Source organism: Microcebus murinus, unplaced genomic scaffold (genome assembly GCF_040939455.1).
Source record: "Microcebus murinus isolate Inina unplaced genomic scaffold, M.murinus_Inina_mat1.0 scaf019_hap2_Mmur4.0, whole genome shotgun sequence".
In the NCBI taxonomy this organism is placed as follows: domain Eukaryota; kingdom Metazoa; phylum Chordata; class Mammalia; order Primates; family Cheirogaleidae; genus Microcebus; species Microcebus murinus.
Genome location: NW_027438965.1, coordinates 348,253 through 373,851, shown reverse-complemented (window position 1 = coordinate 373,851; position 25,599 = coordinate 348,253). Strand labels below are relative to the sequence as shown.

Sequence of the window (25,599 nt, the reverse complement as noted above, 5' to 3'; positions counted from 1 at the left end):
TAGTGAAATGACCTCAATGAAGCTGGAATCCAATATCTAATCGCCGATTTTTAGCGAGTCCACACGCCAGGGTGGTCGGGGTCCAATGCAGCCCCGGCCAGGCCCAGGCCCCTTGGACTGGGCCACAGGAGGACACAGAGGAGGGTCCCGGCCCCCACGGTCGCGTTGCCGGCAGTTCTCCAAGGGCTTGGGCGTTTTCCAGAGGTAGGAGATGGAGGGGACTGATTTCTTCAGCGCCCCACAAACCACGCCACCCCACCCATGGGACACATCCCTAGAGAGAGAGAGAGACGCCCCATACACTCGCTCCCCTCCCCCATGCGCTGTGCCCCAGCCCGGGCCCGGGGGAATAGGCGGCAGCCCACCCACAGGGTGGGGGGCCCAGCTGAAAGGGGTTGTCAGGGAGGGCGGCCCCTGCCTGGGGTCAAAGGGCGGGCGACCCGCGCGTGCGCAATCGGCGGCGGCGGCGGCGGCCGGCCAGGAGCTGGGGGTGGGCCAGGCGAGGAGAGGAAGGGGGCTGGAAGGTCTCCACCTTGGCGAGTCCAGCCGTGGAGGCGCATCTTGTGTGAGTGTGAGTGAGTGAGTGTGAGTGTGAGTGTGTGTGTGTGTGTGTGTGTGTGTGTGTGTGTGTATAGAGAGACAGCCCCCCACCCCGGCCCGCCGCTCCCTGCCCGCCCCGCCCCGCCCCGCCCCGCCCCGCCTGTCACCCCCGTCCCTCGGAGCCCGCCGGACCCGGCCGGTGAACTCAACAGGCCCGGCCCGGTGCGGGTCAGCGCCGGCGCGGGGCCTGGGGCGGGGGGAGGAGGCGGCGGGGAAGCGCAGAGAGGCTCGGCTTCTTGAGCGGGGCAGGGGCGCCCTCCGCCGTCTAGGGCCACACCACCCTGAACGCGCCCGATCTCGTCTGGTCTCGGAAGCTAAGCAGGGTCGGGCCTGGTTAGTACTTGGATGGGAGACCGCCTGGGAATACCGGGTGCCGTAGGCTTCTTCTTTTTTTTTTTTTTGTTTTGCCTCTTGTTCTGTCCCCTTTCTGGGAGCGAGTCGGCGGCCCGGGGTGGGGGTCACCCCCACCCTCAGCGCCCGCCGCGGTGCCTGGCGCCCCAGCCCGCACCGTGGGGCCTCCTCTTGTCCCAAGCCGCGACACCGCCGTCACGCGGCAGCATGCGTGGCTTCTGGACTGTCAGGTCTCAGACCAAAGGTCTGCTCTGTGGGAACCGACACGCTGGAGGAAACCTTGAGAGTCTGAGAGGGGAGGGAGTTCCAGAAGAAGGCCAGGATGTCATTTTGAGGGAGTATGTGACCAGAACTCGTCCCGTTGCTTTTGGGGTTCTATGGGCTACACGTAGGAATCTTTGGTGGTGGCACCTGATGTTGGGGGATCCGGAGTCACACCCAGACCTGCTCCACAGGCCTCCTTTTACTTTTCTCTTCGGATTCATTATGTTTAAAAAGTGTCTCTTATCTCTATGATTGCATTTTCTTTTCTCTCTCTTTTCAAGCAGATGATGGGAGTCCAAGTATTAAGGTGACATGTGTTGCCCGTGCCCCCCTCCCCCCTGTGTTCTTATTCATTTACCTCTGATGTTGTTCCAGCGTATTGTGGGGGTACCAATGTTAAGGTCGGGTACGTTGCCCTCTCCCAGCCTCCCCCCTCGGGTCAGAGCCTCAAGTGCGCCCATCCCCCAGTCGGTGCGCACCCACCCCGTTCCTAATGGAGGTGTATGCCCATCCCCTCCCCCCACCCGCCCGACACCCACCCGATGAAGGTGATTCCTCTGTGTCCACTTAGGTGTCCATCGGTTCGTACCCATTTGCTGGTGAGCGCGAGCACGTGGTGCTCGTGTGTCCATTCTTGGGCTACCTGGCTTACTGGAACGGGTTCCAGCTCTGGCCAGGAGAACCACGAGAGGTGCCCTCTCACCGCTGCTCCTCCTAGCTGAATAGCACTCCGTGGTGTCCACGCGCCACATTTCATTTACGCACTCGTGGGTCGATGGGCACTCGGGTCGCTTCCAGGTCTTTGCGATTGTGACTTGTGCCCTGACTCTAACCCTAACCCTTACCCAGCCCGTCTCCTCCTCGGCCCCTGCCTGACTGACTCCTTCCCGCCCGGCCTGTCACCTGTCACCGTCCTCTGCCCCTGCCTGACACGCTCCTCCCCGCCCGGGCCGTCACCGTCCTCGGCCCCTGCCTGACGGGGCTCCTCCGTCGCCTGGGCCTTCCAAGGGCTTGGTGTGGACGCTGGTTCCAGGACGCCCTCCCAGGAACCCGGTAGCAGGGCGGCCGCAGCGTCTCGCGCCACCCAACCGTCCGCCGGCCGGCGGCCGGCGCTAAGTGGCCTGCGGGGGACGTGCCCCCACTGTGGGGCGGGCGCCCAGCCTGGTGTCTTCTCTGAGGCCCCGTGGCTGCTTTTCCCCCCCGCAAGGGGAGAGCCGCGGAGGTGGGGACCGCCTCCTCGTGGGGACGTACACCCAGCTCTCCACGTCGGATTCCGGGGCTCTCTGTCCTGCCAGAAGGCCCAGCTGGCCTGCGGGTCCTTAGAGTGGCAAAAACATCCGAAAACTGAGATTGAGGGTCCGGTGGTTGTCTGCACTTTTGTGCTGGGCACCCCAGGGAGGCCCGGGGGCTGGCTGGACAACGCGGTCTGCTGGGCAGGGGGGGGGTTTGGAGGAGCAACTGATGCCCTTTGCACTTTGGGTAGCAAGTGTCTGAGGTGTCTCTGAGCCCTGCGCCATGTCGGGGGGTGGGGTGGGGGGGTGGGAGGTCGGGGGGGGGTGGAGGAGCAGGAGGAGGAGGAGGAGGAGGTGGGAAGGGCCGTGGCCTGCAGTCGTGTTCCCGGGGTGGCTTCTTCCACAGGCTGCTTGGCCTGGGCTCCCTGCACCTGGGCCTTTGGAGGACTGGCCCTGTGCTTGCCAACGCTTCCCCTTGCAGGGACCCAGAGCTGGGAGGTTGCATCTCTCAGCCCTGGGTCGGGCAGAGCCCCAGCGGGCCATGCCCACAACCTCTCTCAGCACGGGTCCCCCAGAAGGCTCCTTTGGGACCAGGATTCTCTTGCGGGTGACTCTTTAAGGTCTGGCCCCTGGATGGAGGGGCACCAGGAGTAGAGGAGCAGGAAGGGGAAGGGGGTGGCCATGCGAGGGGACACTTTCAGGCCAAGTCCCAGCTTCAGCCTGATCCTCCTGGGAACCCCGGGGTGTACGTCACACCTCCTGGTTGTCCCGCTCTGAGACAAGGGCTCTGAGACAAGGAGCCGGGCTTCGCATTCCCCCAGCAGCCAGTCGTGGGCTGAGGACACCTGGGGCGTTGGGAACTCCCTGGCTTCTCCTTGGCTTAACATCTGGAGCTGCTTGTGAATCGTGCCGCCACACACACCCGAGTGCAGGTGTCTTCTGCACAGACTGCGGGCCTCGCTCTTCTGAATGCCGCTAGCTCGCCACCCACCCACGGGTGAACCTGGTCAGGGTACTTTCTCTCGGGGGCAGACTCTGATCCTGGCGGGCTACCGGTGTTTCTGTTTGCTCGTTTCTTTCTTCCATTTCGGGAAAGGCTTCCTTACTGGGTGTGGAAATCTCCTATGCCTTTCCTCGCCTATTCTGTCAGCTTTAAAATTCTCTTTCAGTTGCCACCCTCACAGATGGATTAGGAAACTCTTTCCGGTGCACTCATTAGTGAAATGACCTCAATGAAGCTGGAATCCAATATCTAATCGCCGATTTTTAGCGAGTCCACACGCCAGGGTGGTCGGGGTCTAATGCAGCCCCGGCCAGGCCCAGGCCCCTTGGACTGGGCCACAGGAGGACCCAGAGGAGGTTCCCGGCCCCCACGGTCGCGTTGCCGGCAGTTCTCCAAGGGCTTGGGCGTTTTCCAGAGGTAGGAGATGGAGGGGACTGATTTCTTCAGCGCCCCACAAACCACGCCACCCCACCCATGGGACACATCCCTAGAGAGAGAGAGAGACGCCCCATACACTCGCTCCCCTCCCCCATGCGCTGTGCCCCAGCCCGGGCCCGGGGGAATAGGCGGCAGCCCACCCACAGGGTGGGGGGCGCAGCTGAAAGGGGTTGTCGGGGATGGCGGACCCTGCCTGGGGTCAAAGGGCGGGCGACCCGCGCGTGTGCAATCGGCGGCGGCGGCGGCGGCGGCGGCGGCCACGAGCTGGGGGTGGGCCAGGCGAGGAGAGGAAGGGGGCTGGAAGGTCTCCACCTTGGCGAGTCCAGCCGTGGAGGCGCATCTTGTGTGAGTGTGAGTGAGTGAGTGTGAGTGTGTGTGTGTGTGTGTGTGTGTGTGTGTATAGAGAGACAGCCCCCCACCCCGGCCCGCCGCTCCCTGCCCGCCCCGCCCCGCCTGTCACCCCCGTCCCTCGGAGCCCGCCGGACCTGGCCGGTGAACTCAACAGGCCCGGCCCGGTGCGGGTCAGCGCCGGCGCGGGGCCTGGGGCGGGGGGAGGAGGCGGCGGGGAAGCGCAGAGAGGCTCGGCTTCTTGAGCGGGGCAGGGGCGCCCTCCGCCGTCTAGGGCCACACCACCCTGAACGCGCCCGATCTCGTCTGGTCTCGGAAGCTAAGCAGGGTCGGGCCTGGTTAGTACTTGGATGGGAGACCGCCTGGGAATACCGGGTGCCGTAGGCTTCTTCTTTTTTTTTTTTTTGTTTTGCCTCTTGTTCTGTCCCCTTTCTGGGAGCGAGTCGGCGGCCCGGGGTGGGGGTCACCCCCACCCTCAGCGCCCGCCGCGGTGCCTGGCGCCCCAGCCCGCACCGTGGGGCCTCCTCTTGTCCCAAGCCGCGACACCGCCGTCACGCGGCAGCATGCGTGGCTTCTGGACTGTCAGGTCTCAGACCAAAGGTCTGCTCTGTGGGAACCGACACGCTGGAGGAAACCTTGAGAGTCTGAGAGGGGAGGGAGTTCCAGAAGAAGGCCAGGATGTCATTTTGAGGGAGTATGTGACCAGAACTCGTCCCGTTGCTTTTGGGGTTCTATGGGCTACACGTAGGAATCTTTGGTGGTGGCACCTGATGTTGGGGGATCCGGAGTCACACCCAGACCTGCTCCACAGGCCTCCTTTTACTTTTCTCTTCGGATTCATTATGTTTAAAAAGTGTCTCTTATCTCTATGATTGCATTTTCTTTTCTCTCTCTTTTCAAGCAGATGATGGGAGTCCAAGTATTAAGGTGACATGTGTTGCCCGTGCCCCCCTCCCCCCTGTGTTCTTATTCATTTACCTCTGATGTTGTTCCAGCGTATTGTGGGGGTACCAATGTTAAGGTCGGGTACGTTGCCCTCTCCCAGCCTCCCCCCTCGGGTCAGAGCCTCAAGTGCGCCCATCCCCCAGTCGGTGCGCACCCACCCCGTTCCTAATGGAGGTGTATGCCCATCCCCTCCCCCCACCCGCCCGACACCCACCCGATGAAGGTGATTCCTCTGTGTCCACTTAGGTGTCCATCGGTTCGTACCCATTTGCTGGTGAGCGCGAGCACGTGGTGCTCGTGTGTCCATTCTTGGGCTACCTGGCTTACTGGAACGGGTTCCAGCTCTGGCCAGGAGAACCACGAGAGGTGCCCTCTCACCGCTGCTCCTCCTAGCTGAATAGCACTCCGTGGTGTCCACGCGCCACATTTCATTTACGCACTCGTGGGTCGATGGGCACTCGGGTCGCTTCCAGGTCTTTGCGATTGTGACTTGTGCCCTGACTCTAACCCTAACCCTTACCCAGCCCGTCTCATCTTCGGCCCCTGCCTGACTGACTCCTTCCCGCCCGGCCTGTCACCTGTCACCGTCCTCTGCCCCTGCCTGACACGCTCCTCCCCGCCCGGGGCCGTCACCGTCCTCGGCCCCTGCCTGACGGGGCTCCTCCGTCGCCTGGGCCTTCCAAGGGCTTGGTGTGGACGCTGGTTCCAGGACGCCCTCCCAGGAACCCGGTAGCAGGGCGGCCGCAGCGTCTCGCGCCACCCAACCGTCCGCCGGCCGGCGGCCGGCGCTAAGTGGCCTGCGGGGGACGTGCCCCCACTGTGGGGAGGGCGCCCAGCCTGGTGTCTTCTCTGAGGCCCCGTGGCTGCTTTTCCCCCCCGCAAGGGGAGAGCCGCGGAGGTGGGGACCGCCTCCTCGTGGGGACGTACACCCAGCTCTCCACGTCGGATTCCGGGGCTCTCTGTCCTGCCAGAAGGCCCAGCTGGCCTGCGGGTCCTTAGAGTGGCAAAAACATCCGAAAACTGAGATTGAGGGTCCGGTGGTTGTCTGCACTTTTGTGCTGGGCACCCCAGGGAGGCCCGGGGGCTGGCTGGACAACGCGGTCTGCTGGGCAGGGGGGGGGTTTGGAGGAGCAACTGATGCCCTTTGCACTTTGGGTAGCAAGTGTCTGAGGTGTCTCTGAGCCCTGCGCCATGTCGGGGGGTGGGGTGGGGGGGTGGGAGGTCGGGGGGGGTGGAGGAGCAGGAGGAGGAGGAGGAGGAGGTGGGAAGGGCCGTGGCCTGCAGTCGTGTTCCCGGGGTGGCTTCTTCCACAGGCTGCTTGGCCTGGGCTCCCTGCACCTGGGCCTTTGGAGGACTGGCCCTGTGCTTGCCAACGCTTCCCCTGCAGGGACCCAGAGCTGGGAGGTTGCATCTCTCAGCCCTGGGTCGGGCAGAGCCCCAGCGGGCCATGCCCACAACCTCTCTCAGCACGGGTCCCCCAGAAGGCTCCTTTGGGACCAGGATTCTCTTGCGGGTGACTCTTTAAGGTCTGGCCCCTGGATGGAGGGGCACCAGGAGTAGAGGAGCAGGAAGGGGAAGGGGGTGGCCATGCGAGGGGACACTTTCAGGCCAAGTCCCAGCTTCAGCCTGATCCTCCTGGGAACCCCGGGGTGTACGTCACACCTCCTGGTTGTCCCGCTCTGAGACAAGGGCTCTGAGACAAGGAGCCGGGCTTCGCATTCCCCCAGCAGCCAGTCGTGGGCTGAGGACACCTGGGGCGTTGGGAACTCCCTGGCTTCTCCTTGGCTTAACATCTGGAGCTGCTTGTGAATCGTGCCGCCACACACACCCGAGTGCAGGTGTCTTCTGCACAGACTGCGGGCCTCGCTCTTCTGAATGCCGCTAGCTCGCCACCCACCCACGGGTGAACCTGGTCAGGGTACTTTCTCTCGGGGGCAGACTCTGATCCTGGCGGGCTACCGGTGTTTCTGTTTGCTCGTTTCTTTCTTCCATTTCGGGAAAGGCTTCCTTACTGGGTGTGGAAATCTCCTATGCCTTTCCTCGCCTATTCTGTCAGCTTTAAAATTCTCTTTCAGTTGCCACCCTCACAGATGGATTAGGAAACTCTTTCCGGTGCACTCATTAGTGAAATGACCTCAATGAAGCTGGAATCCAATATCTAATCGCCGATTTTTAGCGAGTCCACACGCCAGGGTGGTCGGGGTCCAATGCAGCCCCGGCCAGGCCCAGGCCCCTTGGACTGGGCCACAGGAGGACCCAGAGGAGGGTCCCGGCCCCCACGGTCGCGTTGCCGGCAGTTCTCCAAGGGCTTGGGCGTTTTCCAGAGGTAGGAGATGGAGGGGACTGATTTCTTCAGCGCCCCACAAACCACGCCACCCCACCCATGGGACACATCCCTAGAGAGAGAGAGAGACGCCCCATACACTCGCTCCCCTCCCCCATGCGCTGTGCCCCAGCCCGGGCCCGGGGGAATAGGCGGCAGCCCACCCACAGGGTGGGGGGCGCAGCTGAAAGGGGTTGTGGGGATGGCGGCCCCTGCCTGGGGTCAAAGGGCGGGCGACCCGCGCGTGCGCAATCGGCGGCGGCGGCGGCGGCGGCGGCGGCGGCGGCGGCGGCGGCGGCCACGAGCTGGGGGTGGGCCAGGCGAGGAGAGGAAGGGGGCTGGAAGGTCTCCACCTTGGCGAGTCCAGCCGTGGAGGCGCATCTTGTGTGAGTGTGAGTGTGAGTGTGTGTGTGTGTGTGTGTGTGTGTGTGTGTATAGAGAGACAGCCCCCCACCCCGGCCCGCCGCTCCCTGCCCGCCCCGCCCCGCCCCGCCCCGCTGTCACCCCCGTCCCTCGGAGCCCGCCGGACCCGGCCGGTGAACTCAACAGGCCCGGCCCGGTGCGGGTCAGCGCCGGCGCGGGGCCTTGGGCGGGGGGAGGAGGCGGCGGGGAAGCGCAGAGAGGCTCGGCTTCTTGAGCGGGGCAGGGGCGCCCTCCGCCGTCTAGGGCCACACCACCCTGAACGCGCCCGATCTCGTCTGGTCTCGGAAGCTAAGCAGGGTCGGGCCTGGTTAGTACTTGGATGGGAGACCGCCTGGGAATACCGGGTGCCGTAGGCTTCTTCTTTTTTTTTTTTTTGTTTTGCCTCTTGTTCTGTCCCCTTTCTGGGAGCGAGTCGGCGGCCCGGGGTGGGGGTCACCCCCACCCTCAGCGCCCGCCGCGGTGCCTGGCGCCCCAGCCCGCACCGTGGGGCCTCCTCTTGTCCCAAGCCGCGACACCGCCGTCACGCGGCAGCATGCGTGGCTTCTGGACTGTCAGGTCTCAGACCAAAGGTCTGCTCTGTGGGAACCGACACGCTGGAGGAAACCTTGAGAGTCTGAGAGGGGAGGGAGTTCCAGAAGAAGGCCAGGATGTCATTTTGAGGGAGTATGTGACCAGAACTCGTCCCATTGCTTTTGGGGTTCTATGGGCTACACGTAGGAATCTTTGGTGGTGGCACCTGATGTTGGGGGATCCGGAGTCACACCCAGACCTGCTCCACAGGCCTCCTTTTACTTTTCTCTTCGGATTCATTATGTTTAAAAAGTGTCTCTTATCTCTATGATTGCATTTTCTTTTCTCTCTCTTTTCAAGCAGATGATGGGAGTCCAAGTATTAAGGTGACATGTGTTGCCCGTGCCCCCCTCCCCCCTGTGTTCTTATTCATTAACCTCTGATGTTGTTCCAGCGTATTGTGGGGGTACCAATGTTAAGGTCGGGTACGTTGCCCTCTCCCAGCCTCCCCCCTCGGGTCAGAGCCTCAAGTGCGCCCATCCCCCAGTCGGTGCGCACCCACCCCGTTCCTAATGGAGGTGTATGCCCATCCCCTCCCCCCACCCGCCCGACACCCACCCGATGAAGGTGATTCCTCTGTGTCCACTTAGGTGTCCATCGGTTCGTACCCATTTGCTGGTGAGCGCGAGCACGTGGTGCTCGTGTGTCCATTCTTGGGCTACCTGGCTTACTGGAACGGGTTCCAGCTCTGGCCAGGAGAACCACGAGAGGTGCCCTCTCACCGCTGCTCCTCCTAGCTGAATAGCACTCCGTGGTGTCCACGCGCCACATTTCATTTACGCACTCGTGGGTCCATGGGCACTCGGGTCGCTTCCAGGTCTTTGCGATTGTGACTTGTGCCCTGACTCTAACCCTAACCCTTACCCAGCCCGTCTCCTCCTCAGTCCCTGCCTGACTGACTCCTTCCCGCCCGGCCTGTCACCTGTCACCGTCCTCTGCCCCTGCCTGACACGCTCCTCCCCGCCCGGGCCGTCACCGTCCTCGGCCCCTGCCTGACGGGGCTCCTCCGTCGCCTGGGCCTTCCAAGGGCTTGGTGTGGACGCTGGTTCCAGGACGCCCTCCCAGGGACCCGGTAGCAGGGCGGCCGCAGCGTCTCGCGCCACCCAACCGTCCGCCGGCCGGTGGCCGGCGCTAAGTGGCCTGCGGGGGACGTGCCCCCACTGTGGGGCGGGCGCCCAGCCTGGTGTCTTCTCTGAGGCCCCGTGGCTGCTTTTCCCCCCCGCAAGGGGAGAGCCGCGGAGGTGGGGACCGCCTCCTCGTGGGGACGTACACCCAGCTCTCCACGTCGGATTCCGGGGCTCTCTGTCCTGCCAGAAGGCCCAGCTGGCCTGCGGGTCCTTAGAGTGGCAAAAACATCCGAAAACTGAGATTGAGGGTCCGGTGGTTGTCTGCACTTTTGTGCTGGGCACCCCAGGGAGGCCCGGGGGCTGGCTGGACAACGCGGTCTGCTGGGCAGGGGGGGGGGTTTGGAGGAGCAACTGATGCCCTTTGCACTTTGGGTAGCAAGTGTCTGAGGTGTCTCTGAGCCCTGCGCCATGTCGGGGGGTGGGGTGGGGGGGTGGGAGGTCGGGGGGGGTGTGGAGGAGCAGGAGGAGGAGGAGGAGGAGGTGGGAAGGGCCGTGGCCTGCAGTCGTGTTCCCGGGGTGGCTTCTTCCACAGGCTGCTTGGCCTGGGCTCCCTGCACCTGGGCCTTTGGAGGACTGGCCCTGTGCTTGCCAACGCTTCCCCTGCAGGGACCCAGAGCTGGGAGGTTGCATCTCTCAGCCCTGGGTCGGGCAGAGCCCCAGCGGGCCATGCCCACAACCTCTCTCAGCACGGGTCCCCCAGAAGGCTCCTTTGGGACCAGGATTCTCTTGCGGGTGACTCTTTAAGGTCTGGCCCCTGGATGGAGGGGCACCAGGAGTAGAGGAGCAGGAAGGGGAAGGGGGTGGCCATGCGAGGGGACACTTTCAGGCCAAGTCCCAGCTTCAGCCTGATCCTCCTGGGAACCCCGGGGTGTACGTCACACCTCCTGGTTGTCCCGCTCTGAGACAAGGGCTCTGAGACAAGGAGCCGGGCTTCGCATTCCCCCAGCAGCCAGTCGTGGGCTGAGGACACCTGGGGCGTTGGGAACTCCCTGGCTTCTCCTTGGCTTAACATCTGGAGCTGCTTGTGAATCGTGCCGCCACACACACCCGAGTGCAGGTGTCTTCTGCACAGACTGCGGGCCTCGCTCTTCTGAATGCCGCTAGCTCGCCACCCACCCACGGGTGAACCTGGTCAGGGTACTTTCTCTCGGGGGCAGACTCTGATCCTGGCGGGCTACCGGTGTTTCTGTTTGCTCGTTTCTTTCTTCCATTTCGGGAAAGGCTTCCTTACTGGGTGTGGAAATCTCCTATGCCTTTCCTCGCCTATTCTGTCAGCTTTAAAATTCTCTTTCAGTTGCCACCCTCACAGATGGATTAGGAAACTCTTTCCGGTGCACTCATTAGTGAAATGACCTCAATGAAGCTGGAATCCAATATCTAATCGCCGATTTTTAGCGAGTCCACACGCCAGGGTGGTCGGGGTCCAATGCAGCCCCGGCCAGGCCCAGGCCCCTTGGACTGGGCCACAGGAGGACACAGAGGAGGGTCCCGGCCCCCACGGTCGCGTTGCCGGCAGTTCTCCAAGGGCTTGGGCGTTTTCCAGAGGTAGGAGATGGAGGGGACTGATTTCTTCAGCGCCCCACAAACCACGCCACCCCACCCATGGGACACATCCCTAGAGAGAGAGAGAGACGCCCCATACACTCGCTCCCCTCCCCCATGCGCTGTGCCCCAGCCCGGGCCCGGGGGAATAGGTGGCAGCCCACCCACAGGGTGGGGGGCGCAGCTGAAAGGGGTTGTGGGGATGGCGGCCCCTGCCTGGGGTCAAAGGGCGGGCGACCCGCGCGTGCGCAATCGGCGGCGGCGGCGGCGGCGGCGGCGGCGGCGGCCACGAGCTGGGGGTGGGCCAGGCGAGGAGAGGAAGGGGGCTGGAAGGTCTCCACCTTGGCGAGTCCAGCCGTGGAGGCGCATCTTGTGTGAGTGTGAGTGAGTGAGTGTGAGTGTGTGTGTGTGTGTGTGTGTGTGTATAGAGAGACAGCCCCCCACCCCGGCCCGCCGCTCCCTGCCCGCCCCGCCCCGCCCCGCCCCGCTGTCACCCCCGTCCCTCGGAGCCCGCCGGACCCGGCCGGTGAACTCAACAGGCCCGGCCCGGTGCGGGTCAGCGCCGGCGCGGGGCCTTGGGCGGGGGGAGGAGGCGGCGGGGAAGCGCAGAGAGGCTCGGCTTCTTGAGCGGGGCAGGGGCGCCCTCCGCCGTCTAGGGCCACACCACCCTGAACGCGCCCGATCTCGTCTGGTCTCGGAAGCTAAGCAGGGTCGGGCCTGGTTAGTACTTGGATGGGAGACCGCCTGGGAATACCGGGTGCCGTAGGCTTCTTCTTTTTTTTTTTTTTGTTTTGCCTCTTGTTCTGTCCCCTTTCTGGGAGCGAGTCGGCGGCCCGGGGTGGGGGTCACCCCCACCCTCAGCGCCCGCCGCGGTGCCTGGCGCCCCAGCCCGCACCGTGGGGCCTCCTCTTGTCCCAAGCCGCGACACCGCCGTCACGCGGCAGCATGCGTGGCTTCTGGACTGTCAGGTCTCAGACCAAAGGTCTGCTCTGTGAGAACCGACACGCTGGAGGAAACCTTGAGAGTCTGAGAGGGGAGGGAGTTCCAGAAGAAGGCCAGGATGTCATTTTGAGGGAGTATGTGACCAGAACTCGTCCCGTTGCTTTTGGGGTTCTATGGGCTACACGTAGGAATCTTTGGTGGTGGCACCTGATGTTGGGGGATCCGGAGTCACACCCAGACCTGCTCCACAGGCCTCCTTTTACTTTTCTCTTCGGATTCATTATGTTTAAAAAGTGTCTCTTATCTCTATGATTGCATTTTCTTTTCTCTCTCTTTTCAAGCAGATGATGGGAGTCCAAGTATTAAGGTGACATGTGTTGCCCGTGCCCCCCTCCCCCCTGTGTTCTTATTCATTTACCTCTGATGTTGTTCCAGCGTATTGTGGGGGTACCAATGTTAAGGTCGGGTACGTTGCCCTCTCCCAGCCTCCCCCCTCGGGTCAGAGCCTCAAGTGCGCCCATCCCCCAGTCGGTGCGCACCCACCCCGTTCCTAATGGAGGTGTATGCCCATCCCCTCCCCCCACCCGCCCGACACCCACCCGATGAAGGTGATTCCTCTGTGTCCACTTAGGTGTCCATCGGTTCGTACCCATTTCCTGGTGAGCGCGAGCACGTGGTGCTCGTGTGTCCATTCTTGGGCTACCTGGCTTACTGGAACGGGTTCCAGCTCTGGCCAGGAGAACCACGAGAGGTGCCCTCTCACCGCTGCTCCTCCTAGCTGAATAGCACTCCGTGGTGTCCACGCGCCACATTTCATTTACGCACTCGTGGGTCGATGGGCACTCGGGTCGCTTCCAGGTCTTTGCGATTGTGACTTGTGCCCTGACTCTAACCCTAACCCTTACCCAGCCCGTCTCCTCCTCGGCCCCTGCCTGACTGACTCCTTCCCGCCCGGCCTGTCACCTGTCACCGTCCTCTGCCCCTGCCTGACACGCTCCTCCCCGCCCGGGCCGTCACCGTCCTCGGCCCCTGCCTGACGGGGCTCCTCCGTCGCCTGGGCCTTCCAAGGGCTTGGTGTGGACGCTGGTTCCAGGACGCCCTCCCAGGAACCCGGTAGCAGGGCGGCCGCAGCGTCTCGCGCCACCCAACCGTCCGCCGGCCGGCGGCCGGCGCTAAGTGGCCTGCGGGGGACGTGCCCCCACTGTGGGGCGGGCGCCCAGCCTGGTGTCTTCTCTGAGGCCCCGTGGCTGCTTTTCCCCCCCGCAAGGGGAGAGCCGCGGAGGTGGGGACCGCCTCCTCGTGGGGACGTACACCCAGCTCTCCACGTCGGATTCCGGGGCTCTCTGTCCTGCCAGAAGGCCCAGCTGGCCTGCGGGTCCTTAGAGTGGCAAAAACATCCGAAAACTGAGATTGAGGGTCCGGTGGTTGTCTGCACTTTTGTGCTGGGCACCCCAGGGAGGCCCGGGGGCTGGCTGGACAACGCGGTCTGCTGGGCAGGGGGGGGGTTTGGAGGAGCAACTGATGCCCTTTGCACTTTGGGTAGCAAGTGTCTGAGGTGTCTCTGAGCCCTGCGCCATGTCGGGGGGTGGGGTGGGGGGGTGGGAGGTCGGGGGGGGGTGGAGGAGCAGGAGGAGGAGGAGGAGGAGGTGGGAAGGGCCGTGGCCTGCAGTCGTGTTCCCGGGGTGGCTTCTTCCACAGGCTGCTTGGCCTGGGCTCCCTGCACCTGGGCCTTTGGAGGACTGGCCCTGTGCTTGCCAACGCTTCCCCTGCAGGGACCCAGAGCTGGGAGGTTGCATCTCTCAGCCCTGGGTCGGGCAGAGCCCCAGCGGGCCATGCCCACAACCTCTCTCAGCACGGGTCCCCCAGAAGGCTCCTTTGGGACCAGGATTCTCTTGCGGGTGACTCTTTAAGGTCTGGCCCCTGGATGGAGGGGCACCAGGAGTAGAGGAGCAGGAAGGGGAAGGGGGTGGCCATGCGAGGGGACACTTTCAGGCCAAGTCCCAGCTTCAGCCTGATCCTCCTGGGAACCCCGGGGTGTACGTCACACCTCCTGGTTGTCCCGCTCTGAGACAAGGGCTCTGAGACAAGGAGCCGGGCTTCGCATTCCCCCAGCAGCCAGTCGTGGGCTGAGGACACCTGGGGCGTTGGGAACTCCCTGGCTTCTCCTTGGCTTAACATCTGGAGCTGCTTGTGAATCGTGCCGCCACACACACCCGAGTGCAGGTGTCTTCTGCACAGACTGCGGGCCTCGCTCTTCTGAATGCCGCTAGCTCGCCACCCACCCACGGGTGAACCTGGTCAGGGTACTTTCTCTCGGGGGCAGACTCTGATCCTGGCGGGCTACCGGTGTTTCTGTTTGCTCGTTTCTTTCTTCCATTTCGGGAAAGGCTTCTTTACTGGGTGTGGAAATCTCCTATGCCTTTCCTCGCCTATTCTGTCAGCTTTAAAATTCTCTTTCAGTTGCCACCCTCACAGATGGATTAGGAAACTCTTTCCGGTGCACTCATTAGTGAAATGACCTCAATGAAGCTGGAATCCAATATCTAATCGCCGATTTTTAGCGAGTCCACACGCCAGGGTGGTCGGGGTCCAATGCAGCCCCGGCCAGGCCCAGGCCCCTTGGACTGGGCCACAGGAGGACCCAGAGGAGGGTCCCGGCCCCCACGGTCGCGTTGCCGGCAGTTCTCCAAGGGCTTGGGCGTTTTCCAGAGGTAGGAGATGGAGGGGACTGATTTCTTCAGCGCCCCACAAACCACGCCACCCCACCCATGGGACACATCCCTAGAGAGAGAGAGAGACGCCCCATACACTCGCTCCCCTCCCCCATGCGCTGTGCCCCAGCCCGGGCCCGGGGGAATAGGCGGCAGCCCACCCACAGGGTGGGGGGCGCAGCTGAAAGGGGTAGTGGGGATGGCGGCCCCTGCCTGGGGTCAAAGGGCGGGCGACCCGCGCGTGCGCAATCGGCGGCGGCGGCGGCGGCGGCGGCGGCGGCGGCGGCCACGAGCTGGGGGTGGGCCAGGCGAGGAGAGGAAGGGGGCTGGAAGGTCTCCACCTTGGCGAGTCCAGCCGTGGAGGCGCATCTTGTGTGAGTGTGAGTGAGTGAGTGTGAGTGTGTGTGTGTGTGTGTGTGTGTGTGTGTATAGAGAGACAGCCCCCCACCCCGGCCCGCCGCTCCCTGCCCGCCCCGCCCCGCCTGTCACCCCCGTCCCTCGGAGCCCGCCGGACCTGGCCGGTGAACTCAACAGGCCCGGCCCGGTGCGGGTCAGCGCCGGCGCGGGGCCTGGGGCGGGGGGGAGGAGGCGGCGGGGAAGCGCAGAGAGGCTCGGCTTCTTGAGCGGGGCAGGGGCGCCCTCCGCCGTCTAGGGCCACACCACCCTGAACGCGCCCGATCTCGTCTGGTCTCGGAAGCTAAGCAGGGTCGGGCCTGGTTAGTACTTGGATGGGAGACCGCCTGGGAATACCGGGTGCCGTAGGCTTCTTCTTTTTTTTTTTTTTGTTTTGCCTCTTGTTCTGTCCCCTTTCTGGGAGCGAGTCGGCGGCCCGGGGTGGGGGTCACCCCCACCCTCAGCGCCCGCCGCGGTGCCTGGCGCCCCAGCCCGCACCGTGGGGCCTCCTCTTGTCCCAAGCCGCGACACCGCCGTCACGCGGCAGCATGCGTGGCTTCTGGACTGTCAGGTCTCAGACCAAAGGTCTGCTCTGTGGGAACCGACACGCTGGAGGAAACCTTGAGAGTCTGAGAGGGGAGGGAGTTCCAGAAGAAGGCCAGGATGTCATTTTGAGGGAGTATGTGACCAGAACTCGTCCCGTTGCTTTTGGGGTTCTATGGGCTACACGTAGGAATCTTTGGTGGTGGCACCTGATGTTGGGGGATCCGGAGTCACACCCAGACCTGCTCCACAGGCCTCCTTTTACTTTTCTCTTCGGATTCATTATGTTTAAAAAGTGTCTCTTATCTCTATGATTGCATTTTCTTTTCTCTCTCTTTTCAAGCAGATGATGGGAGTCCAAGTATTAAGGTGACATGTGTTGCCCGTGCCCCCCTCCCCCCTGTGTTCTTATTCATTTACCTCTGATGTTGTTCCAGCGTATTGTGGGGGTACCAATGTTAAGGTCGGGTACGTTGCCCTCTCCCAGCCTCCCCCCTCGGGTCAGAGCCTCAAGTGCGCCCATCCCCCAGTCGGTGCGCACCCACCCCGTTCCTAATGGAGGTGTATGCCCATCCCCTCCCCCCACCCGCCCGACACCCACCCGATGAAGGTGATTCCTCTGTGTCCACTTAGGTGTCCATCGGTTCGTACCCATTTGCTGGTGAGCGCGAGCACGTGGTGCTCGTGTGTCCATTCTTGGGCTACCTGGCTTACTGGAACGGGTTCCAGCTCTGGCCAGGAGAACCACGAGAGGTGCCCTCTCACCGCTGCTCCTCCTAGCTGAATAGCACTCCGTGGTGTCCACGCGCCACATTTCATTTACGCACTCGTGGGTCGATGGGCACTCGGGTCGCTTCCAGGTCTTTGCGATTGTGACTTGTGCCCTGACTCTAACCCTAACCCTTACCCAGCCCGTCTCCTCCTCGGCCCCTGCCTGACTGACTCCTTCCCGCCCGGCCTGTCACCTGTCACCGTCCTCTGCCCCTGCCTGACACGCTCCTCCCCGCCCGGGGCCGTCACCGTCCTCGGCCCCTGCCTGACGGGGCTCCTCCGTCGCCTGGGCCTTCCAAGGGCTTGGTGTGGACGCTGGTTCCAGGACGCCCTCCCAGGAACCCGGTAGCAGGGCGGCCGCAGCGTCTCGCGCCACCCAACCGTCCGCCGGCCGGCGGCCGGCGCTAAGTGGCCTGCGGGGGACGTGCCCCCACTGTGGGGCGGGCGCCCAGCCTGGTGTCTTCTCTGAGGCCCCGTGGCTGCTTTTCCCCCCCGCAAGGGGAGAGCCGCGGAGGTGGGGACCGCCTCCTCGTGGGGACGTACACCCAGCTCTCCACGTCGGATTCCGGGGCTCTCTGTCCTGCCAGAAGGCCCAGCTGGCCTGCGGGTCCTTAGAGTGGCAAAAACATCCGAAAACTGAGATTGAGGGTCCGGTGGTTGTCTGCACTTTTGTGCTGGGCACCCCAGGGAGGCCCGGGGGCTGGCTGGACAACGCGGTCTGCTGGGCAGGGGGGGGGTTTGGAGGAGCAACTGATGCCCTTTGCACTTTGGGTAGCAAGTGTCTGAGGTGTCTCTGAGCCCTGCGCCATGTCGGGGGGTGGGGTGGGGGGGTGGGAGGTCGGGGGGGGTGGAGGAGCAGGAGGAGGAGGAGGAGGAGGTGGGAAGGGCCGTGGCCTGCAGTCGTGTTCCCGGGGTGGCTTCTTCCACAGGCTGCTTGGCCTGGGCTCCCTGCACCTGGGCCTTTGGAGGACTGGCCCTGTGCTTGCCAACGCTTCCCCTGCAGGGACCCAGAGCTGGGAGGTTGCATCTCTCAGCCCTGGGTCGGGCAGAGCCCCAGCGGGCCATGCCCACAACCTCTCTCAGCACGGGTCCCCCAGAAGGCTCCTTTGGGACCAGGATTCTCTTGCGGGTGACTCTTTAAGGTCTGGCCCCTGGATGGAGGGGCACCAGGAGTAGAGGAGCAGGAAGGGGAAGGGGGTGGCCATGCGAGGGGACACTTTCAGGCCAAGTCCCAGCTTCAGCCTGATCCTCCTGGGAACCCCGGGGTGTACGTCACACCTCCTGGTTGTCCCGCTCTGAGACAAGGGCTCTGAGACAAGGAGCCGGGCTTCGCATTCCCCCAGCAGCCAGTCGTGGGCTGAGGACACCTGGGGCGTTGGGAACTCCCTGGCTTCTCCTTGGCTTAACATCTGGAGCTGCTTGTGAATCGTGCCGCCACACACACCCGAGTGCAGGTGTCTTCTGCACAGACTGCGGGCCTCGCTCTTCTGAATGCCGCTAGCTCGCCACCCACCCACGGGTGAACCTGGTCAGGGTACTTTCTCTCGGGGGCAGACTCTGATCCTGGCGGGCTACCGGTGTTTCTGTTTGCTCGTTTCTTTCTTCCATTTCGGGAAAGGCTTCCTTACTGGGTGTGGAAATCTCCTATGCCTTTCCTCGCCTATTCTGTCAGCTTTAAAATTCTCTTTCAGTTGCCACCCTCACAGATGGATTAGGAAACTCTTTCCGGTGCACTCATTAGTGAAATGACCTCAATGAAGCTGGAATCCAATATCTAATCGCCGATTTTTAGCGAGTCCACACGCCAGGGTGGTCGGGGTCCAATGCAGCCCCGGCCAGGCCCAGGCCCCTTGGACTGGGCCACAGGAGGACCCAGAGGAGGGTCCCGGCCCCCACGGTCGCGTTGCCGGCAGTTCTCCAAGGGCTTGGGCGTTTTCCAGAGGTAGGAGATGGAGGGGACTGATTTCTTCAGCGCCCCACAAACCACGCCACCCCACCCATGGGACACATCCCTAGAGAGAGAGAGAGACGCCCCATACACTCGCTCCCCTCCCCCATGCGCTGTGCCCCAGCCCGGGCCCGGGGGAATAGGCGGCAGCCCACCCACAGGGTGGGGGGCGCAGCTGAAAGGGGTTGTGGGGATGGCGGCCCCTGCCTGGGGTCAAAGGGCGGGCGACCCGCGCGTGCGCAATCGGCGGCGGCGGCGGCGGCGGCGGCGGCGGCGGCGGCGGCCACGAGCTGGGGGTGGGCCAGGCGAGGAGAGGAAGGGGGCTGGAAGGTCTCCACCTTGGCGAGTCCAGCCGTGGAGGCGCATCTTGTGTGAGTGTGAGTGAGTGAGTGTGAGTGTGTGTGTGTGTGTGTGTGTGTGTGTGTATAGAGAGACAGCCCCCCACCCCGGCCCGCCGCTCCCTGCCCGCCCCGCCCCGCCTGTCACCCCCGTCCCTCGGAGCCCGCCGGACCTGGCCGGTGAACTCAACAGGCCCGGCCCGGTGCGGGTCAGCGCCGGCGCGGGGCCTGGGGCGGGGGGAGGAGGCGGCGGGGAAGCGCAGAGAGGCTCGGCTTCTTGAGCGGGGCAGGGGCGCCCTCCGCCGTCTAGGGCCACACCACCCTGAACGCGCCCGATCTCGTCTGGTCTCGGAAGCTAAGCAGGGTCGGGCCTGGTTAGTACTTGGATGGGAGACCGCCTGGGAATACCGGGTGCCGTAGGCTTCTTCTTTTTTTTTTTTTTGTTTTGCCTCTTGTTCTGTCCCCTTTCTGGGAGCGAGTCGGCGGCCCGGGGTGGGGGTCACCCCCACCCTCAGCGCCCGCCGCGGTGCCTGGCGCCCCAGCCCGCACCGTGGGGCCTCCTCTTGTCCCAAGCCGCGACACCGCCGTCACGCGGCAGCATGCGTGGCTTCTGGACTGTCAGGTCTCAGACCAAAGGTCTGCTCTGTGGGAACCGACACGCTGGAGGAAACCTTGAGAGTCTGAGAGGGGAGGGAGTTCCAGAAGAAGGCCAGGATGTCATTTTGAGGGAGTATGTGACCAGAACTCGTCCCGTTGCTTTTGGGGTTCTATGGGCTACACGTAGGAATCTTTGGTGGTGGCACCTGATGTTGGGGGATCCGGAGTCACACCCAGACCTGCTCCACAGGCCTCCTTTTACTTTTCTCTTCGGATTCATTATGTTTAAAAAGTGTCTCTTATCTCTATGATTGCATTTTCTTTTCTCTCTCTTTTCAAGCAGATGATGGGAGTCCAAGTATTAAGGTGACATGTGTTGCCCGTGCCCCCCTCCCCCCTGTGTTCTTATTCATTTACCTCTGATGTTGTTCCAGCGTATTGTGGGGGTACCAATGTTAAGGTCGGGTACGTTGCCCTCTCCCAGCCTCCCCCCTCGGGTCAGAGCCTCAAGTGCGCCCATCCCCCAGTCGGTGCGCACCCACCCCGTTCCTAATGGAGGTGTATGCCCATCCCCTCCCCCCACCCGCCCGACACCCACCCGATGAAGGTGATTCCTCTGTGTCCACTTAGGTGTCCATCGGTTCGTACCCATTTGCTGGTGAGCGCGAGCACGTGGTGCTCGTGTGTCCATTCTTGGGCTACCTGGCTTACTGGAACGGGTTCCAGCTCTGGCCAGGAGAACCACGAGAGGTGCCCTCTCACCGCTGCTCCTCCTAGCTGAATAGCACTCCGTGGTGTCCACGCGCCACATTTCATTTACGCACTCGTGGGTCGATGGGCACTCGGGTCGCTTCCAGGTCTTTGCGATTGTGACTTGTGCCCTGACTCTAACCCTAACCCTTACCCAGCCCGTCTCCTCCTCGGCCCCTGCCTGACTGACTCCTTCCCGCCCGGCCTGTCACCTGTCACCGTCCTCTGCCCCTGCCTGACACGCTCCTCCCCGCCCGGGCCGTCACCGTCCTCGGCCCCTGCCTGACGGGGCTCCTCCGTCGCCTGGGCCTTCCAAGGGCTTGGTGTGGACGCTGGTTCCAGGACGCCCTCCCAGGAACCCGGTAGCAGGGCGGCCGCAGCGTCTCGCGCCACCCAACCGTCCGCCGGCCGGCGGCCGGCGCTAAGTGGCCTGCGGGGGACGTGCCCCCACTGTGGGGCGGGCGCCCAGCCTGGTGTCTTCTCTGAGGCCCCGTGGCTGCTTTTCCCCCCCGCAAGGGGAGAGCCGCGGAGGTGGGGACCGCCTCCTCGTGGGGACGTACACCCAGCTCTCCACGTCGGATTCCGGGGCTCTCTGTCCTGCCAGAAGGCCCAGCTGGCCTGCGGGTCCTTAGAGTGGCAAAAACATCCGAAAACTGAGATTGAGGGTCCGGTGGTTGTCTGCACTTTTGTGCTGGGCACCCCAGGGAGGCCCGGGGGCTGGCTGGACAACGCGGTCTGCTGGGCAGGGGGGGGGTTTGGAGGAGCAACTGATGCCCTTTGCACTTTGGGTAGCAAGTGTCTGAGGTGTCTCTGAGCCCTGCGCCATGTCGGGGGGTGGGGTGGGGGGGTGGGAGGTCGGGGGGGGGTGGAGGAGCAGGAGGAGGAGGAGGAGGAGGTGGGAAGGGCCGTGGCCTGCAGTCGTGTTCCCGGGGTGGCTTCTTCCACAGGCTGCTTGGCCTGGGCTCCCTGCACCTGGGCCTTTGGAGGACTGGCCCTGTGCTTGCCAACGCTTCCCCTGCAGGGACCCAGAGCTGGGAGGTTGCATCTCTCAGCCCTGGGTCGGGCAGAGCCCCAGCGGGCCATGCCCACAACCTCTCTCAGCACGGGTCCCCCAGAAGGCTCCTTTGGGACCAGGATTCTCTTGCGGGTGACTCTTTAAGGTCTGGCCCCTGGATGGAGGGGCACCAGGAGTAGAGGAGCAGGAAGGGGAAGGGGGTGGCCATGCGAGGGGACACTTTCAGGCCAAGTCCCAGCTTCAGCCTGATCCTCCTGGGAACCCCGGGGTGTACGTCACACCTCCTGGTTGTCCCGCTCTGAGACAAGGGCTCTGAGACAAGGAGCCGGGCTTCGCATTCCCCCAGCAGCCAGTCGTGGGCTGAGGACACCTGGGGCGTTGGGAACTCCCTGGCTTCTCCTTGGCTTAACATCTGGAGCTGCTTGTGAATCGTGCCGCCACACACACCCGAGTGCAGGTGTCTTCTGCACAGACTGCGGGCCTCGCTCTTCTGAATGCCGCTAGCTCGCCACCCACCCACGGGTGAACCTGGTCAGGGTACTTTCTCTCGGGGGCAGACTCTGATCCTGGCGGGCTACCGGTGTTTCTGTTTGCTCGTTTCTTTCTTCCATTTCGGGAAAGGCTTCCTTACTGGGTGTGGAAATCTCCTATGCCTTTCCTCGCCTATTCTGTCAGCTTTAAAATTCTCTTTCAGTTGCCACCCTCACAGATGGATTAGGAAACTCTTTCCGGTGCACTCATTAGTGAAATGACCTCAATGAAGCTGGAATCCAATATCTAATCGCCGATTTTTAGCGAGTCCACACGCCAGGGTGGTCGGGGTCCAATGCAGCCCCGGCCAGGCCCAGGCCCCTTGGACTGGGCCACAGGAGGACACAGAGGAGGGTCCCGGCCCCCACGGTCGCGTTGCCGGCAGTTCTCCAAGGGCTTGGGCGTTTTCCAGAGGTAGGAGATGGAGGGGACTGATTTCTTCAGCGCCCCACAAACCACGCCACCCCACCCATGGGACACATCCCTAGAGAGAGAGAGAGACGCCCCATACACTCGCTCCCCTCCCCCATGCGCTGTGCCCCAGCCCGGGCCCGGGGGAATAGGCGGCAGCCCACCCACAGGGTGGGGGGCGCAGCTGAAAGGGGTTGTCGGGGATGGCGGCCCCTGCCTGGGGTCAAAGGGCGGGCGACCCGCGCGTGCGCAATCGGCGGCGGCGGCGGCGGCGGCGGCGGCCACGAGCTGGGGGTGGGCCAGGCGAGGAGAGGAAGGGGGCTGGAAGGTCTCCACCTTGGCGAGTCCAGCCGTGGAGGCGCATCTTGTGTGAGTGTGAGTGAGTGAGTGTGAGTGTGAGTGTGTGTGTGTGTGTGTGTGTGTGTGTGTGTATAGAGAGACAGCCCCCCACCCCGGCCCGCCGCTCCCTGCCCGCCCCGCCCCGCCCCGCCCCGCCCCGCCTGTCACCCCCGTCCCTCGGAGCCCGCCGGACCCGGCCGGTGAACTCAACAGGCCCGGCCCGGTGCGGGTCAGCGCCGGCGCGGGGCCTGGGGCGGGGGGAGGAGGCGGCGGGGAAGCGCAGAGAGGCTCGGCTTCTTGAGCGGGGCAGGGGCGCCCTCCGCCGTCTAGGGCCACACCACCCTGAACGCGCCCGATCTCGTCTGGTCTCGGAAGCTAAGCAGGGTCGGGCCTGGTTAGTACTTGGATGGGAGACCGCCTGGGAATACCGGGTGCCGTAGGCTTCTTCTTTTTTTTTTTTTGTTTTGCCTCTTGTTCTGTCCCCTTTCTGGGAGCGAGTCGGCGGCCCGGGGTGGGGTCACCCCCACCCTCAGCGCCCGCCGCGGTGCCTGGCGCCCCAGCCCGCACCGTGGGGCCTCCTCTTGTCCCAAGCCGCGACACCGCCGTCACGCGGCAGCATGCGTGGCTTCTGGACTGTCAGGTCTCAGACCAAAGGTCTGCTCTGTGGGAACCGACACGCTGGAGGAAACCTTGAGAGTCTGAGAGGGGAGGGAGTTCCAGAAGAAGGCCAGGATGTCATTTTGAGGGAGTATGTGACCAGAACTCGTCCCGTTGCTTTTGGGGTTCTATGGGCTACACGTAGGAATCTTTGGTGGTGGCACCTGATGTTGGGGGATCCGGAGTCACACCCAGACCTGCTCCACAGGCCTCCTTTTACTTTTCTCTTCGGATTCATTATGTTTAAAAAGTGTCTCTTATCTCTATGATTGCATTTTCTTTTCTCTCTCTTTTCAAGCAGATGATGGGAGTCCAAGTATTAAGGTGACATGTGTTGCCCGTGCCCCCCTCCCCCCTGTGTTCTTATTCATTTACCTCTGATGTTGTTCCAGCGTATTGTGGGGGTACCAATGTTAAGGTCGGGTACGTTGCCCTCTCCCAGCCTCCCCCCTCGGGTCAGAGCCTCAAGTGCGCCCATCCCCCAGTCGGTGCGCACCCACCCCGTTCCTAATGGAGGTGTATGCCCATCCCCTCCCCCCACCCGCCCGACACCCACCCGATGAAGGTGATTCCTCTGTGTCCACTTAGGTGTCCATCGGTTCGTACCCATTTGCTGGTGAGCGCGAGCACGTGGTGCTCGTGTGTCCATTCTTGGGCTACCTGGCTTACTGGAACGGGTTCCAGCTCTGGCCAGGAGAACCACGAGAGGTGCCCTCTCACCGCTGCTCCTCCTAGCTGAATAGCACTCCGTGGTGTCCACGCGCCACATTTCATTTACGCACTCGTGGGTCGATGGGCACTCGGGTCGCTTCCAGGTCTTTGCGATTGTGACTTGTGCCCTGACTCTAACCCTAACCCTTACCCAGCCCGTCTCCTCCTCGGCCCCTGCCTGACTGACTCCTTCCCGCCCGGCCTGTCACCTGTCACCGTCCTCTGCCCCTGCCTGACACGCTCCTCCCCGCCCGGGCCGTCACCGTCCTCGGCCCCTGCCTGACGGGGCTCCTCCGTCGCCTGGGCCTTCCAAGGGCTTGGTGTGGACGCTGGTTCCAGGACGCCCTCCCAGGAACCCGGTAGCAGGGCGGCCGCAGCGTCTCGCGCCACCCAACCGTCCGCCGGCCGGCGGCCGGCGCTAAGTGGCCTGCGGGGGACGTGCCCCCACTGTGGGGCGGGCGCCCAGCCTGGTGTCTTCTCTGAGGCCCCGTGGCTGCTTTTCCCCCCCGCAAGGGGAGAGCCGCGGAGGTGGGGACCGCCTCCTCGTGGGGACGTACACCCAGCTCTCCACGTCGGATTCCGGGGCTCTCTGTCCTGCCAGAAGGCCCAGCTGGCCTGCGGGTCCTTAGAGTGGCAAAAACATCCGAAAACTGAGATTGAGGGTCCGGTGGTTGTCTGCACTTTTGTGCTGGGCACCCCAGGGAGGCCCGGGGGCTGGCTGGACAACGCGGTCTGCTGGGCAGGGGGGGGGTTTGGAGGAGCAACTGATGCCCTTTGCACTTTGGGTAGCAAGTGTCTGAGGTGTCTCTGAGCCCTGCGCCATGTCGGGGGGTGGGGTGGGGGGGTGGGAGGTCGGGGGGGGGTGGAGGAGCAGGAGGAGGAGGAGGAGGAGGTGGGAAGGGCCGTGGCCTGCAGTCGTGTTCCCGGGGTGGCTTCTTCCACAGGCTGCTTGGCCTGGGCTCCCTGCACCTGGGCCTTTGGAGGACTGGCCCTGTGCTTGCCAACGCTTCCCCTGCAGGGACCCAGAGCTGGGAGGTTGCATCTCTCAGCCCTGGGTCGGGCAGAGCCCCAGCGGGCCATGCCCACAACCTCTCTCAGCACGGGTCCCCCAGAAGGCTCCTTTGGGACCAGGATTCTCTTGCGGGTGACTCTTTAAGGTCTGGCCCCTGGATGGAGGGGCACCAGGAGTAGAGGAGCAGGAAGGGGAAGGGGGTGGCCATGCGAGGGGACACTTTCAGGCCAAGTCCCAGCTTCAGCCTGATCCTCCTGGGAACCCCGGGGTGTACGTCACACCTCCTGGTTGTCCCGCTCTGAGACAAGGGCTCTGAGACAAGGAGCCGGGCTTCGCATTCCCCCAGCAGCCAGTCGTGGGCTGAGGACACCTGGGGCGTTGGGAACTCCCTGGCTTCTCCTTGGCTTAACATCTGGAGCTGCTTGTGAATCGTGCCGCCACACACACCCGAGTGCAGGTGTCTTCTGCACAGACTGCGGGCCTCGCTCTTCTGAATGCCGCTAGCTCGCCACCCACCCACGGGTGAACCTGGTCAGGGTACTTTCTCTCGGGGGCAGACTCTGATCCTGGCGGGCTACCGGTGTTTCTGTTTGCTCGTTTCTTTCTTCCATTTCGGGAAAGGCTTCCTTACTGGGTGTGGAAATCTCCTATGCCTTTCCTCGCCTATTCTGTCAGCTTTAAAATTCTCTTTCAGTTGCCACCCTCACAGATGGATTAGGAAACTCTTTCCGGTGCACTCATTAGTGAAATGACCTCAATGAAGC

The 25,599-nt window shown here is 63.6% G+C and overlaps 7 non-coding genes across 7 annotated transcripts; all 7 read left to right on the top strand.

The window, feature by feature from the left end:
* Positions 1-863: 863 nt before the first annotated feature.
* On the top strand, positions 864-982 carry LOC142867659 (5S ribosomal RNA). Its single transcript, XR_012917014.1, has one exon. It is a non-coding gene; the product is annotated as a 5S ribosomal RNA (ribosomal RNA).
* A 3,522-nt stretch (positions 983-4,504) lies between these two features.
* LOC142867658 (5S ribosomal RNA) lies at positions 4,505-4,623 on the top strand. The gene has a single exon (XR_012917013.1). It is a non-coding gene; the product is annotated as a 5S ribosomal RNA (ribosomal RNA).
* Positions 4,624-8,164: 3,541 nt separating this feature from the next.
* LOC142867657 (5S ribosomal RNA) lies at positions 8,165-8,283 on the top strand. Its single transcript, XR_012917012.1, has one exon. It is a non-coding gene; the product is annotated as a 5S ribosomal RNA (ribosomal RNA).
* A 3,533-nt stretch (positions 8,284-11,816) lies between these two features.
* On the top strand, positions 11,817-11,935 carry LOC142867656 (5S ribosomal RNA). The gene has a single exon (XR_012917011.1). It is a non-coding gene; the product is annotated as a 5S ribosomal RNA (ribosomal RNA).
* Positions 11,936-15,465: 3,530 nt separating this feature from the next.
* On the top strand, positions 15,466-15,584 carry LOC142867655 (5S ribosomal RNA). The gene has a single exon (XR_012917010.1). It is a non-coding gene; the product is annotated as a 5S ribosomal RNA (ribosomal RNA).
* A 3,532-nt stretch (positions 15,585-19,116) lies between these two features.
* On the top strand, positions 19,117-19,235 carry LOC142867654 (5S ribosomal RNA). Its single transcript, XR_012917009.1, has one exon. It is a non-coding gene; the product is annotated as a 5S ribosomal RNA (ribosomal RNA).
* A 3,544-nt stretch (positions 19,236-22,779) lies between these two features.
* LOC142867653 (5S ribosomal RNA) lies at positions 22,780-22,898 on the top strand. Its single transcript, XR_012917008.1, has one exon. It is a non-coding gene; the product is annotated as a 5S ribosomal RNA (ribosomal RNA).
* Positions 22,899-25,599: the final 2,701 nt, after the last annotated feature.